The sequence below is a fragment of the Athene cunicularia genome (assembly GCF_003259725.1).
Source record: "Athene cunicularia isolate RWA chromosome Z unlocalized genomic scaffold, athCun1 chrZ_part1, whole genome shotgun sequence".
NCBI lineage: Eukaryota > Metazoa > Chordata > Aves > Strigiformes > Strigidae > Athene > Athene cunicularia.
The window spans coordinates 16,303,547-16,317,147 of NW_020799142.1; the positions used below are offsets into that span (position 1 = coordinate 16,303,547).

Here is a 13,601-nt window from a genome sequence, read left to right on the forward strand (position 1 = left end):
TCAAAGTTGTTTTTTTGTTTGTTCTGCTTTTTGTTTGTTGCCATTAATATCCCTTCCATGTAGTCCTGTCCCTTTCTGACCTTTTCTTAATGGCCATCTGAAAAGGCACTTTCTTACAGTGCACTAGCCATTTACAATGTACCCATAGGGCATGGAGTGCTAGACAACAAGGTAAATTAGCCCATACTGTACATACCATACCTTACATCCTAGGCAGAAATCTGCACCACACTACACCTCTCTAAGGTGGTTTCCTATATGGATGTACCTGAGCTTGACAAGACATTACTTGAATGTTTGTATCATTGTTGTCATGGTAAAAAAACTGCATCTTCCAGGCATCTGGCATGTCATCAAGATAACACAAGGAAGAATGTCATCAAAAGTATCTAGAAAACCATTGCTACAGAGAGATATTGGTGAAGTCAGATACAGTACTCTGGAGGATCCACCTCCCTCTTCCCCTCCAACCTCTTCTGCAGCTGTTTACCAAGACGACTGCTCAGGAGAAAAGAAGAATGTCTATTTGGTAACAGGACAAAATCACCTTCAGTACTGTTTACAGAAAACAACCTGGCTACTATAAGCAGACTGAAGCAGCACAGTGCAAATCTTGCTAAAAACACTTAGCTGCAGCATTCATCTTGGTAATGATTCAGGCCTCCAGGGAAGACAGAGCTCAAGGGTCAAACATTAAAACAACATTAGTTAAAAAGCATGTATGTTAAGGTCATGGCTGGAAGAGCATGACATTTTTTCATACATCTCAGGAAAGTATAGAAATACAATATGCCCTCTGTAGAACACCCACTTTTTAGATGCAAAGTAGCCTGTGACTGTGAATAGTTATGAATTATACTTAGTTGATGCTGATGATGTGCTCTCCAAAGATTTTTTCATTTCCTGCCATGTGGGGATGCCCTAGAAATTCAACCAAAGAAAAGATGTGGGCAGGAACAAAAGATCTCAGCCAGCTGCCAAATTTGTTCAGAACAGTACAACGAGTGTGGTCCTTAGAAATGAGGAAATTTCTACTGCGCAGTTGGAGTCAGTTTTTTCATTCAGTGTCAGAACAAGGCTTTCTAGCAGGGCTCCTACATGCAGGGCAACTTAACAAGTATGAGAATGGCTGTATTCAGACAGACCACAGTCCATCTAGCTAAGTATCCTGCCAATAGTAAAACCTTTGGAAAGATTATAGGAATGGGACCAGAAGACATTGATGTTTCCCCAAGATTATTCTCTCAAATGGCAACTTTTACAGCACTAGGAGTGCCATACTATGTCGGGCTGAGGAACAAGGTTGGGCACTGGACTGTTAAGTGCCTGTGATGCTTAACTGTGAGTATGCCCTGAGGTGTGGTTTTGGCTTAGGATAACTGTCTTTGAGACAGTGCTCCAACACTGTTCAGAAACTTTTGTACCAAGGACTGCAGAATGAACAAGATTGTATAAAATCTGACTCCAATTTTCTGCAGCTTTTTCTCTACCATTTCTCCAGCACACATATCTGCCTTCATACTGCACTGCAGGGTATGCATTAAACACCCTCAGTTTCATGAAGTAAAAGCACCACTAGGAGGGCTGCAAATCTTTTTGCACATTATTTATTTACAGCTACCTCCACACCCCCCACCTCCTAAAACAAGTTATTAGAATGTTTTGAGACCACAGAAAACAGCAAAGAAGCGTGGGACCAAGTAACTATGCAGTTTGGACAAAGTTGACTGGCTTCAGTACTTTGGCCCTGTTTTATTTAGTGGTATGAGAGTATCTTTCCATTCAAAGTTCTCAGTATTTATTTGTCAGTGAATTTGTCCACTCAGTTTTGAAGCTCTGTAAGCTTTTACCATCTGTGGCCAAGCTAGAACAGCTTAAGTTCTGACGAGCAAGAGTTCTGACCTTTGGTCTGGGAAGAACCACTTCACCTCCCTTTTTTTTAATACATGCACTTTTGGGCTGTATGTCTGGTCAGGTGCCTTTGTAAACCTTGGAAAACAAAAAGTCAAAAAAAATCCACAGAGATGAGACACCTCCAGTGACGACTTACTACTTGGCAGAATGATGAGAAGGACTGGAGGATCCGGAACATCCAGATACAGAGTGCTCTGGGCTCTGACTGACTACTGCCTCCTGAGCACTCACACACTCATACTGGTGAGAAAACTGGTCAAGACATTGTGGGTACAGTCCTAATGACTAACCAGTTTTGTCATGGTTCTAATATGTTTAAGGAGTTCTTTTGCAGACCATTTACAAAGGCTTTACAAGTTGGCTTTAGGGGGTTAAAGATAATTTAGACATCTAGTCATTGGGATTCAGCATTTGTTTTATAACTAAAAGTTGCTGTGTAAATAAGCTTCATCTTTAGAAGTGTATGCTATTACAGGTGTATATATATGTATACACACACACACACACCCACCCTTATTTTCTTTCTGGGAAACCTGAAGAATTGTTCCTCAGGGACACAGAAACACTTTTTCACTCTGTGAGGGTGACCAAGTGCTGGAGCAGGTTGTCCAGCGAGGTTGTGGAATCTCCATCCTTGAACATATTCAAAAGCTGTCTGGACATGGTCCTGGACAACATGCTCTAGATTATCCTGTCTGAGCAGGGTGGTTGAACGAGATGACCTCCAGAGGTCCTTTGCAGCCTCTGCCATTCTATGATTCTGTTAAAATGCTAAAGAAACTTCTGTGAAGCTGAAAAAACATAACAAAGGAATAATTGTAAATCTGTTGACCTACTGAATCCCTCAGAGTTGGGAGAAAAGTACCAATTAGAGTGAAGGAACAGCACCTTTGTCTCTTAGATTGGTCTAGGAAAATGTTATTGAGGGAAAGTTGGTGGAGTTTTGCAGAAGTGATTTAGGTGGTGAAGTAATCTGCCAATATCAAAAGTGGAACCTCACTCTGCCTCTGTCAACTGCAGTTGCAGAGAATGCAACACAAAGCAACATTCCTGCTGCACCAGCAAGATTAGGAGAGTTTACTGGAGGGTTGGCATTGCTATGAAATAGTCCTATTTATCCAAGAGCATGGTTAACAAGAAAGATCATATGTGCCAAAAAAAATTAAAAGGAACACAGTTTGATTCTTCAGTCTCTTCTCCCCCCAAAAAACAGATTAAGATACTTATCTTCAGGCAAGTACATGCTGCATGACAACTCTCCGTGTAACAGAGGATCTTATTTAGTGTTGTTCCTTTAGATCACTGTACTTCCTAAAGATCTACATTCTGAGATAAAATCATGACTGCACGTAAAATTAATCAGGTTTCCCAGTACATTATAACCTATTTACACATAATTGTGTAATTTATTGAGATTCATAGCACCAGCTCTTCTAGCTAATGATGATGCAGAGGAAGCAGAAAGAACCATGACAGTCCTGCCTGCAGCACCTATGTCATTCCAGAGTGTACTTCCTGCAGCCTGGGGTGTTACTCTGGACTAACGTCTGTGATGCTGGGGTCAGGATCTTGTTCACAGGTTTACATTCTCTACACTTAAAAGCTCTCAATCAGCAAATATATAAAAATATTATGAGATTAATTAAATCACAAGAACTACAATGCCTTGGATACTATTCGTAACTAATTTTGATAACCTGATACATTAGTATAAAAATGGTTGCTATAGCAACCTAAAATCATGTCAAAGAGTTGGATGTGTTAATTGGCATGCAGTGTGAGTAGCTCATTCAGGGGTTTTTGTTGCTATGGAAACGTAACTGTCATTTTATGCAGATGACAAAGGACAGAGTTATGAGTTTTATATTTTTTTCTTACCCAAATGCAGTATTTACTTTCCAGCGATGATGGGAAATCCATACATTCTTTCTGTCCATGTTCTCTGTGCTTTGAAATTTGAACAGACTTGAACTCTATATGTTATTGTACTGGTTAAGACATACCTTCACAAATGCACAATGAGCTATATTAGAAGAACAGCATGTGTTACAGTTCAGTCTTCAAGACAGTTGTCCTCATAACATTTTTCACAACCAGTCTGTCCCAGTTTCCTCTTCAGGAGCATGGAGCAAGTGTCTATCACTCAGCTTGGGCAGTCTCAGTTTCATTTCCTTGCCTGCCTTCCTCATAAACCTATAACTTTGTTGCTTTATTAGACCCATATTTCATATATACTTCAGATCCAGGCCCACTTTCCTTCTCTGTATTCCCTGTTCAGTCTCTCCATCGCTCTTCCATGGATGTCTCTTACAGCTTCATGACAACATTCACTTGCCTCTCCCTGTGCAGTCCACATCATTCTCCCACATCTGCCTCCTGTATTTTCTTCATACGAGTCTGGGGCCTTCCATCTTTTTCTCATTGTCTGCATTCAACAATGAGATCAGAGGAAATACTAGCAAAACAGTGTCCCTGTTTCTGATTCTGGTTCCCGAATCAGTATTGACTACAGTCCCTATCATCTCACAGTTACAATCTGGGGGATTGTCTCAGACAGTTCTGGACTGGGCCATATTCAGGAATAATGTCTAGGTCATTTTCACCATAACAGCATAAGACACATTCTTGGTATAAATGCTACAAATTTGCCAGATTTTAAATAGAAAGCACTAGACAATTCCAAAATTTCCAAAATCTTCTAACCCAGGGAAGGCAATACCTTTTCTCCATCTTTGTTTTCAGAGAGTAAACTGAGTGAAATGCTCCTCATCCTACTGGACTGATTCATATATTTAGGAGTGAAAATTTCAGATCAAGTAGACAAAATTTAATAAAGCTACAACTTCTAAAATAAAGTCTTCTGACAAGTGCCAGGTAATCCAAAAAACTGCTGAAATATCAGCTACAGACCATACCTATAAAAATGGAAGTGTCTAACTTGGAGGAAATTAGATGTGTAGTGCTTTGTGCTGCCCTAGAAATCTGTAATTAAGGTTTTGTCTCTAATGTTCTCTATGCAGGGTTAAGCTATACTAACAACATGAGTCTCAGCAAGTGTTCTAATGTTGCCCCTACATCTTTAACATGGACTAGGATTATGAAAAAACAATACATTGAGAACCAGCTTCTGTCTGGAGTATTTTGGAGAGCTGTCAGGAGGCTGACCACAGGGTGTTTCCATTAATGACTGCCTGCTTGCATGAATTCTCACTGAAAAACCCTTAACAATAGTGTCACCAATGTCTTTTGTTCAGTGTACTTTTTTATTTAAAACAGAAATATATTTTTAAACAGTCATAAAGAGAGAATATTTCTTCTGTATCAATGGAGTCACAAATCTCACAAATTATGATTTTTCTCTCATCAGTGTTTTTTTGCAGGGTTCTTTTTTCCTATCTCAAAGCATATGGCATGTGAACCTGTAAAGAGCTGTCAGAGGAAGAGAGAACCAGAAAGAAATTGCAACTTGGCTGAACAAGACAAATTCCATCCTAGGTGTTCAAAACACAAGTCAGCTCTATAACTCAAGTCTATGCTTTGTGACATTTGGGAAAGGAGTGGATTTCCTTTTTAGAAACTATTTTGTTTCTGAGACTTTTAAATAGTGAAGAAACGTAATTCTGACTGCTTGTTATTTGCCTTTGCAATAGCAAATACTAATGAGAAGAAACATTATCTTCCTTAGACTGCTTGCAAGTACATTCTTATATACATTGGTATTGTTAATAGGATACTGCAAAGAGATCTTCTGTAGCTCAGTTAACAACATTATTGATTAGCATTACAGCCATAAAGAGTTCTAAAACCAGCTCTACCTGCAACATGTAAAAAATGGAACCCTGCTCATAGTGGATATGTGAAAAACTGACAGCACTGTGGCTGAAATAGTCAGAGGAATGACACACAAAACTGAACAGAAGCATTCATATACTAACTTTCCCACCAGTGTTTCAGTGAAATCAAGGCACGGTTATGAAGTTATTACAAGAAATTCCTCCTAATTGAAGGAGTGGTGTTATTCCCATAGCTTTTTAACATATTTCAGTATTAACTCTCCTTGTAAGCAAGTCCCACTTCTAATATTAATTATTTCTGCAAATGATCTTACTGCATCACTTACTTATAATTCCCTAGCATGCCCATAGGCAATAAAGAAAACAAAGAAGATATTTCAAATGTAATTCAATTATGCAATTTCCCCAAGCAAATAATTCACTTTAAAACTAGATAAAATCTCACACATTTCCAGTGAGAAGAACAAATTTTCTATGTTCTGTATTGAGTTATTATTCACAAGCAGATCCATTAAAGCAGGGGCTGCTTTAATGACCTAGATCTTACCCCTGTACTCGGCACTGGTGAGGCCGCACCTCGATTCCTGTGTTCAGTTTTGGGCCCCTCACTACAAAAAAGGACATTGAATGACTGGAGCGTGTCCAGAGAAGGGCAACGGAGCTGGTGCAGGGTCTGGAGCACAGGTCGTACGGGGAGCGGGGGAGCGGCTGAGGGAACTGGGGGTGTTTAGTCTGGAGAAGAGGAGGCTGAGGGGAGACCTCATCGCCCTCTACAGCTCCCTGAAAGGAGGGTGCAGAGAGCTGGGGATGAGTCTCTTGCCAAGGAACAAGCAACAGGACAAAAGAGAATGGCCTTGAGTTGCACCAGGAAAGGTTTAGGCTGGATATTAGGAAGCATTTCTTTCCAGAAGGGGTTGTTAGGCGTTGGAATGGGCTGCCCAGGGCAGTGGTGGAGTCCCCATCCCTGGAGGTGTTTGAGTCAGGTTGGAAACTGTCAGTGTTAGGTTAATGGTTGTACTAGATGATCTTGAAGATCCTTTCCAACCTAGTTGATTCTGTGATTCTTCAAAGTCTTCCATATGAACAGTGCATGCATCTGAGTTCAGTCCATGGACGTTTCCTCCAGACATACAGCTGGTTAAGACTTTCTAACCCCTTCCTTTCCCAAATTACTTGTTCCCAAAACCAGGCTGCTATTGTCTCCATTCATCAGAATGACAGGGTTAATCATGGAATCAATTCTATAAATGAAATTATTAATTTCAAAAATTAAATGAAGAAAAATGTTTTTTGGAGGACTTAATCCATATCCTTTCACAGAGGAAGTTCGATAAAGGTGGAAGGGGAAGGATAAAAACCTCTTAAAAACAGGAGAAATTTTAAGGTTGAACCACAGTGAGACTCTGTGAACCCCCAGGAGATGCTCGTTTCTTGTGTCCACCCTCCACATTGCAGTGGTGTGCAGACGTGACTAAGCTAGCTCCACATAATATTCTCAGCAGGATAAATTAGTTTCAGACTAATTTGCGTAGGCTGCTTCCATCTTCCCACCTAGCTCAGCTGGAGCATTCTGATGCAAATCTAATATGTGCACTGGAGTACTGTGCAGCAACCTGTAGTCCTGTTAAACTTAAATGCAGCTGGGCTAGTTAAGACATGACTCTCATGATGTCATTGTAAGTAATGCTTATAGTTGATTTAGGATGCCAGAAACTCAGTGAAATTCTGATCTCAGTGATGTCACTGTCACAGTTGTCTCTATCTTCAGTGTAGCAAATACTTAATTTTTTGCAGCTACTAGTTACAGAAAAGCATGTTTTGCTGTCATCATTTGTACCATATATTTTAAAAAAATATTGTTTCCAAGGGAAATGACCTGACAGCACTGCACAAACAGTCCAACTACAATACAAACACTTTCAGCACACATACTACACCCTCACAAAACCTCTTTACCTGGGTAGTTTCTAAGCATACCTTGTTTGTTTTTTTTTTTTCTGTGAGTCAAATTCACAGCTGGAAATCACTGCATTAGAGAAAGTAACCACAGTTTTCACTCAGCTGAAAACAAATCTTGCTGAAACATGCATTTGGGACATTCAGAACTTCACTCCTGCAGAGGCAGTTTTATCACTCTATACTCATATCTGATTCATTGGAAAAGGTGCCTGATAACTATTTAAAAAGCTTTAGAGTCACATTCACTTTTGAATGCTTCAGCAAGATAAAAGTGAGTGAAATTAAAAGGATGGTAAATCCAGTGTGAGAGCAGTTCAGCATGTGGAATTAGGAAATGAGATTTTATTACAGAATGACACTTGTTGAGTAAAAGCTCCATCATCAGAGACATCACCTGTTATGAAGAAGCTTGACAGAGGGGTTTGGTGATATCCACAGGCTGCTCCTCCATATTGCAGAGAAACCTAGGTCCAACTACAACTTTACTATAAATAGAGCCTCTTACAGTTTAAGCTAGTGTGAACATTCCTGGTCACTTTGATGAGACTAGGCCTGCACTCTACACAGCCTCTTTCAGCTGAGGTCAAGAACCTCATGTGGAGTTGTACACAGCCCTTACGTGATCTGGGATGGGGAAAAGGTCCTCCTTTCCACATGGGTCCTGTGGTGGTTCTGAGGCACACCCAAAGTCACTACACTATCTCTGCCAGAGAGGTATTAGGCAGCTGCATAGACATGCAGACACAGCCAGTGGAGTCCCACAGATAAGTGCCACATAGAAAAAATTCTTAGACCTTATTTTCTCCCATTTCCTGTTCCCCTGCTCCAGCCCTGGCATCATTCAGTCTCTTATATTTGATAGGTGTACACAGGCCACTGTCATGGTCAGCAAGAGGAAACAGAAGCTAATGGGGGAAGGTTGCTAATAAATTTCCTTCCTTCTTCCTCCTGCTTCCCCATACCTTTGATAGATTTCCCCTCTCAGCAACTGTATTACTCCCTTCATTTTCACAGAGCCATGTGATTTTTTTACCAACTGCCTGTAAAAAATCCTTCATTAGCTCTTTATATCAAATGCACTAGGAAAAGTATCTAATCCTATGTCACTGATATGACACTGAAAAACCTTTCTCAAAAGGAATATGTCAATATAGTTGCAGCTAAGAAGCTTACTGTAAGCAATTAGGTGGAACAAGGCAAACCAAAAGATAAATCACTCTTTCAATGCCATGAGTTCTTGAGTAGTACAATATTCACTCTGTCTAAATGTTTTTTAAAATGGCATGTTTTAAGAATCCAAAGAACCCAATGTCATTTGTCTAAACGTTTTCATGAACAGGTTATAATATTGGGTTCTAGAGATCTAGTTAAGTTTATTGAAAAGCAAAATTGCTATCCCAGGTGAGAAACTGATTTTAATCTAAATCATTTGGACTCTAGCGAAAGCAAGTGGAATTTCATATGCAGTAGAAGACAGACACAAGCTGTAGGCTACTACGTCAGCTGCAGGCTACTGTGTCAAAACCAAAATGATTTTGTGAATGTATCAGTACGTTACATAACTCACAAAATTAAGGTTTACCCTGATGAGCAGCAGAACTAAAAATCTATCAACAAACTCAGCTGCCTTTTATTCTCAGATTGTATGGTAGAAATATCAAGCTTAGCCAAGAGGGATGTTAGAGTCAGCTATGTGATGCTGCTGCAAGGTGCTATATCAGAAAACTTAGCTCAGGTAGCAAACTGCAGAGGAATATATTCCACCTAGTATAACCCAGGGAGGGGGTTGCATCCAAAAAGGATGAGCATAATGCAAGTTTAGACTAATGAGTTTATGCAATAAATCATTATTCCAGTACCATTGTCCAGAATAATACTGGTATTGCTACTCGGATGCTAAATAGGTGCTATCAGTTACTTCATTCACTTACTGGTACTTTAATGGTGAAAGTTCACTGTTCAAATGCAAGCAAATGACTGTAATCTTTACTCATCTCTCCTGTACTTTGTGCATGACTTTTCTCAGGCTGTAAACTTTGCATGCCAAGAACTGTCTTAAGTGAAAATATTTTGATAGCTACCAGAACTTAAGCAATAAACAATAATAATGTTCAGCTCTTCAGAAAAGGTTGTTTTCAAACTGTTTCCTACCAGTTCTGGCTTCTGTTAAACATAGCTGTGCTGATAACTGCTGCGTGTGGAAAAAAATACACCCTATTTCTCAGATAGTCACACTTAGTGTCACAAAATTTTTTTCTCACTATGCACAAAAATGGATCTAAGCTGTTACAGGGAAATGTACTATGCTGTTTTCACCTCTTCATAAATGTAACACCATCCCAAAATTAGGAAGTTTTACTTTCCACTGAGAACTTCACAATCCCTCGGACAGTAAGAGTTCGGTCTTTACAGGCTGTGGTCGCCAGCTTCTTTAGGATTAAAACCCTTCTCTAGGATTAAATGACCTTTGCAAATTTCTACTAGAGTGAGTTTTCATGGCAACTTTATTTGCTGTAGTTGTCACTGTACAGTTGGGTTCCTTTCAGTTTCACAGGTAAGTTGGACCCATTAAAACATTGTCTTACTCTGATGATTGTTATTTGGGATAGTACTGTTACATCAGGGAAGTATTGAGGTCACAGTGAGTATCATGTGAATACTACTTCACGTTGAAAATAAATACTTCACTCCCTTTGCACAGCAGGAACCAGATTAACACACTTCAGTTGGCAAATGCTGCTTTAAAAATCAGAACAATAGCACAATCTAGCTTGAAGGGGACATCTGGGTGACACTCAGTGCAGACCACTGCTCAGAGCAGAGTTAACTGCTAAGTCAACTTGGGTTGCCCAAGGCCTTATCCTGTAAAATCTCTAAGGATGTAGATCCAGAGCCTCTCTGCACAACTAGTTCCAGTCCTTAACCCCTGTCATACTGTGAAGAATTTATTCTGCATTTCTTTGTAGCAGCATTAAGATAAATAGCAAAATCCTCTGTTGAGTTAGAGCAGTTTTACATCATGTAAATGAATTGGCAATAGCAGGATCAACACAGCTTAAGATGTTCTCAGGGACACCAATGATGCCAGAGAAATACCTAATTTCTTTCATTCTACATTTGGGTGGCATGGGAAAAAGGGGCAGTAGGGTGGTGAGGCCATACATGAGATTTACATGATCAGCTACCTCACAGTGTTGTTCGGGGAAGATTTCTAAGATAGAGAAGTTGAGCGAAAGGTCATCTTAAAGACATTTGTAAAACATATTTACCCCATAGTCACCTCTGCACCGTGTTCAGAGTTGAAGTTGAGAGAAGTGCCTAAAAATATATGTTTATCATGTGAAGAAGTTTCTGTGGCTGAGGCCATGTGGTGATGGGTACAATGACCACATGCACAGAGAAACTTTTCACATACAGGAAAACAATTAAACCTTCAGTCACTTGACTGGCAAACAGAGGTGAGTTTTGTCAGGCAAAGTAGAGGTGACAGTATTACTATGGGAACACAGACTGCTCCTGTGACTTCAGTGCAGTTCTTCATATTCATCAGGAATGTGACAGTGAGTAATGGCTTTTCTAACCCATCTTTGATGTTGAATCAAGCTGCTATGCATATATTCTTCTAGTGAAGCACAGAAGTCAAGGTGCTGACATCACTTGATTTTATTTCAGCTGCAAAATGTCTGCTCCCCTGAGGGAATCTTAAAACAGGAAATGTAGCGAGTCTTTCATCCCTATGATTGTATATTGTCCCAAAGGGCTGTGCTCAGTGATGCCCAGGAGCTATAAGAAAAATCAAATGATTCAGATTTGCTGTACATACAAAAATGTGCATCTTTTAGACTATTTTGTTTCTGAAGCGCAATCAGGTTTCTACACATGAAGTAAAAACGGTTTAGTGGATTAAGTCTCTGCAAAATCCTGCTGCCTGAAAGCCTTGAAAAGTGATGCCATGCATGCAATTACAGACTTAGTGTTTACAGAGTCAGGAAAGGTCCCTCCAGCACCCTTAATCAGAGGTTATGCTAGGATATGGTTACAAACATTCAGCTTCATGCAGACACTTCCCAAATCCCAAGCCCTTATTGCTAAAATGCCCTGCATTTTACAGTTGTGATGTTGTGATTAACATGTGATGATGTGACAGGATCACTACTGAGGCTAAGTTTTTTTGGAGATCATAGAAGCTGCATAGCAGTTCCAAAATAGGTAAACATACTCAGTGTCACTTCTCAGCTTGATATTCACTGCATTTGTGAGAGAAGCAGAGATGTTATTCTTCCCCAGTAAATAGGGAAGTCTTTTGTACTCCTGCATATCTCAGTTTCCCCCCGGTGGGGTAGCTCAAAAATAAGGAGAAATACTTGTGGTCATAGCATATCAAGACAAAGTAGCAGTAGAGTGAGTGAATGTACCAAGTACACCTTCATAAGGCTAACACAGGATAAGATTGCAGTGGCTATTAGCAATACTGGAAACTGCCTAAATAGTTCAAGAATTTTACCTACAGATAATTTATAAGAGTATTCCTCTTGTTTGAATTTCTGTGGACATCTGTTCTTGATTACTTTGTTGTCTGAGAGCTGCTAAACCTTTTTGTTTTACACCTTCTGTTAAATGTATGTTTATGATCTGAGGTTTAAACAAAACCTATCTCATAGATTCAGTTTGGATGAACCCTTGAAGACAGTTAAACCACTCTAGTGTAAGCTTTTAATTTAGCTGATCTAATTACAAAGTTATTCTGTAATTTACCAAAGTTTCAGAGTTAGTTTGTAGGAAAACTCTGTGGCATGGCTCCAGTGAAAAAGCAGCTAGCTTTCATTGTGACCTCTTCTTTTATTTTGCACCTGAGAAGAAACCAGATCTTTTCGGATCCATCTTTTGCTGTATTTTACACTTGGAAAAAAGCCTTTAACCTGAAGAATCAAGGTACCTTTTTAAAAAAAAAAAACAAAGGCAATATCATAGAAATATTTTCAGGTTCCCAACGCACATTTTTGGCTTTTCAGATCTGAAACCAGATAGATTTTTCAGAAAGGTGAGCTTTAATTTTGGTAAATTTAAAAAAACAAACAAAAAAAAGAATCCATATGTAGCATGCTGAAATACTTTGAATGTCTAGTATTCTGAAATTTTACTCATATTCTTAAATCTATTTTGCCTTAGGAATGACTAGACAATCTGAAATCCTGCCTTTCATTGTGACATTTTATATTACTGTATACTTTAATGTTCCTGTGCAAGGTAAAATGGTCATTTTAAATTCTTCATTTAATCTTCGTCCTCTCAGATAAGGTTTCTGTGACTTTCATCTATGATGTGATAAAGTTTTCTAATAACGTTTTCCCCTCATTGTTTCCACTGTTTTATAGTGTCATTCTCCTCAATAATGCCCCTCACTTTATTCCACTTCTTCCTATACCTGCATTTTCTCCCAGCTGAGAGTCTGTTAAAAAGGGACCTACCTTGTATGACCATCAGAGTGGCTTGTTCACTCATAGCCAGGAGCAGAGATGCTCTAGTTTTCCATCCTTGCTCCATAGTTGTGGCCTCACAACTGCAGTAGCTCAACACTCCTGGACCTTTAATGTATTTTGCCTTGTTAAAGGCCAGTGCAGAATGGAAACTGCCCTGTAGGACTTGGTAAGTGTCAATGATTTTTGTGACAGCTGCATGACTGTTTGCTGGAGGGAATTTAGTTTTGGTTCATTTGCCAGGTAAAAGATTCTTGTTAGAAACTACAAGTACATTTTTATTTTCGTATATTTTTCTTTCCACTTTTTAAAATGTTGCTTTTTTTCCCCCCCTTTTCAAAACAAGTTATTGTTTTTTATTAACTATATATATTTTATAAACAGATGGCAACTGTCTGGAACTCCTATCTCCTGGTGAAATAATCTTTCTTATGCTAATTGTCATTTTGTTTTCTAG

The 13,601-nt window shown here is 39.3% G+C and overlaps 1 long non-coding RNA gene across 1 annotated transcript in view; it reads right to left on the reverse strand.

Moving 5' to 3' along the window:
• Positions 1 to 13,219, reverse strand: part of LOC113489705 — an 81,209-nt gene extending 67,990 nt beyond the window's left edge. Inside the window, exon 1 of the long non-coding RNA XR_003400082.1 lies at positions 13,136 to 13,219. This is a non-coding gene — a long non-coding RNA (uncharacterized LOC113489705). The remainder of the gene's footprint in view (positions 1 to 13,135) is intronic.
• Positions 13,220 to 13,601: the final 382 nt, after the last annotated feature.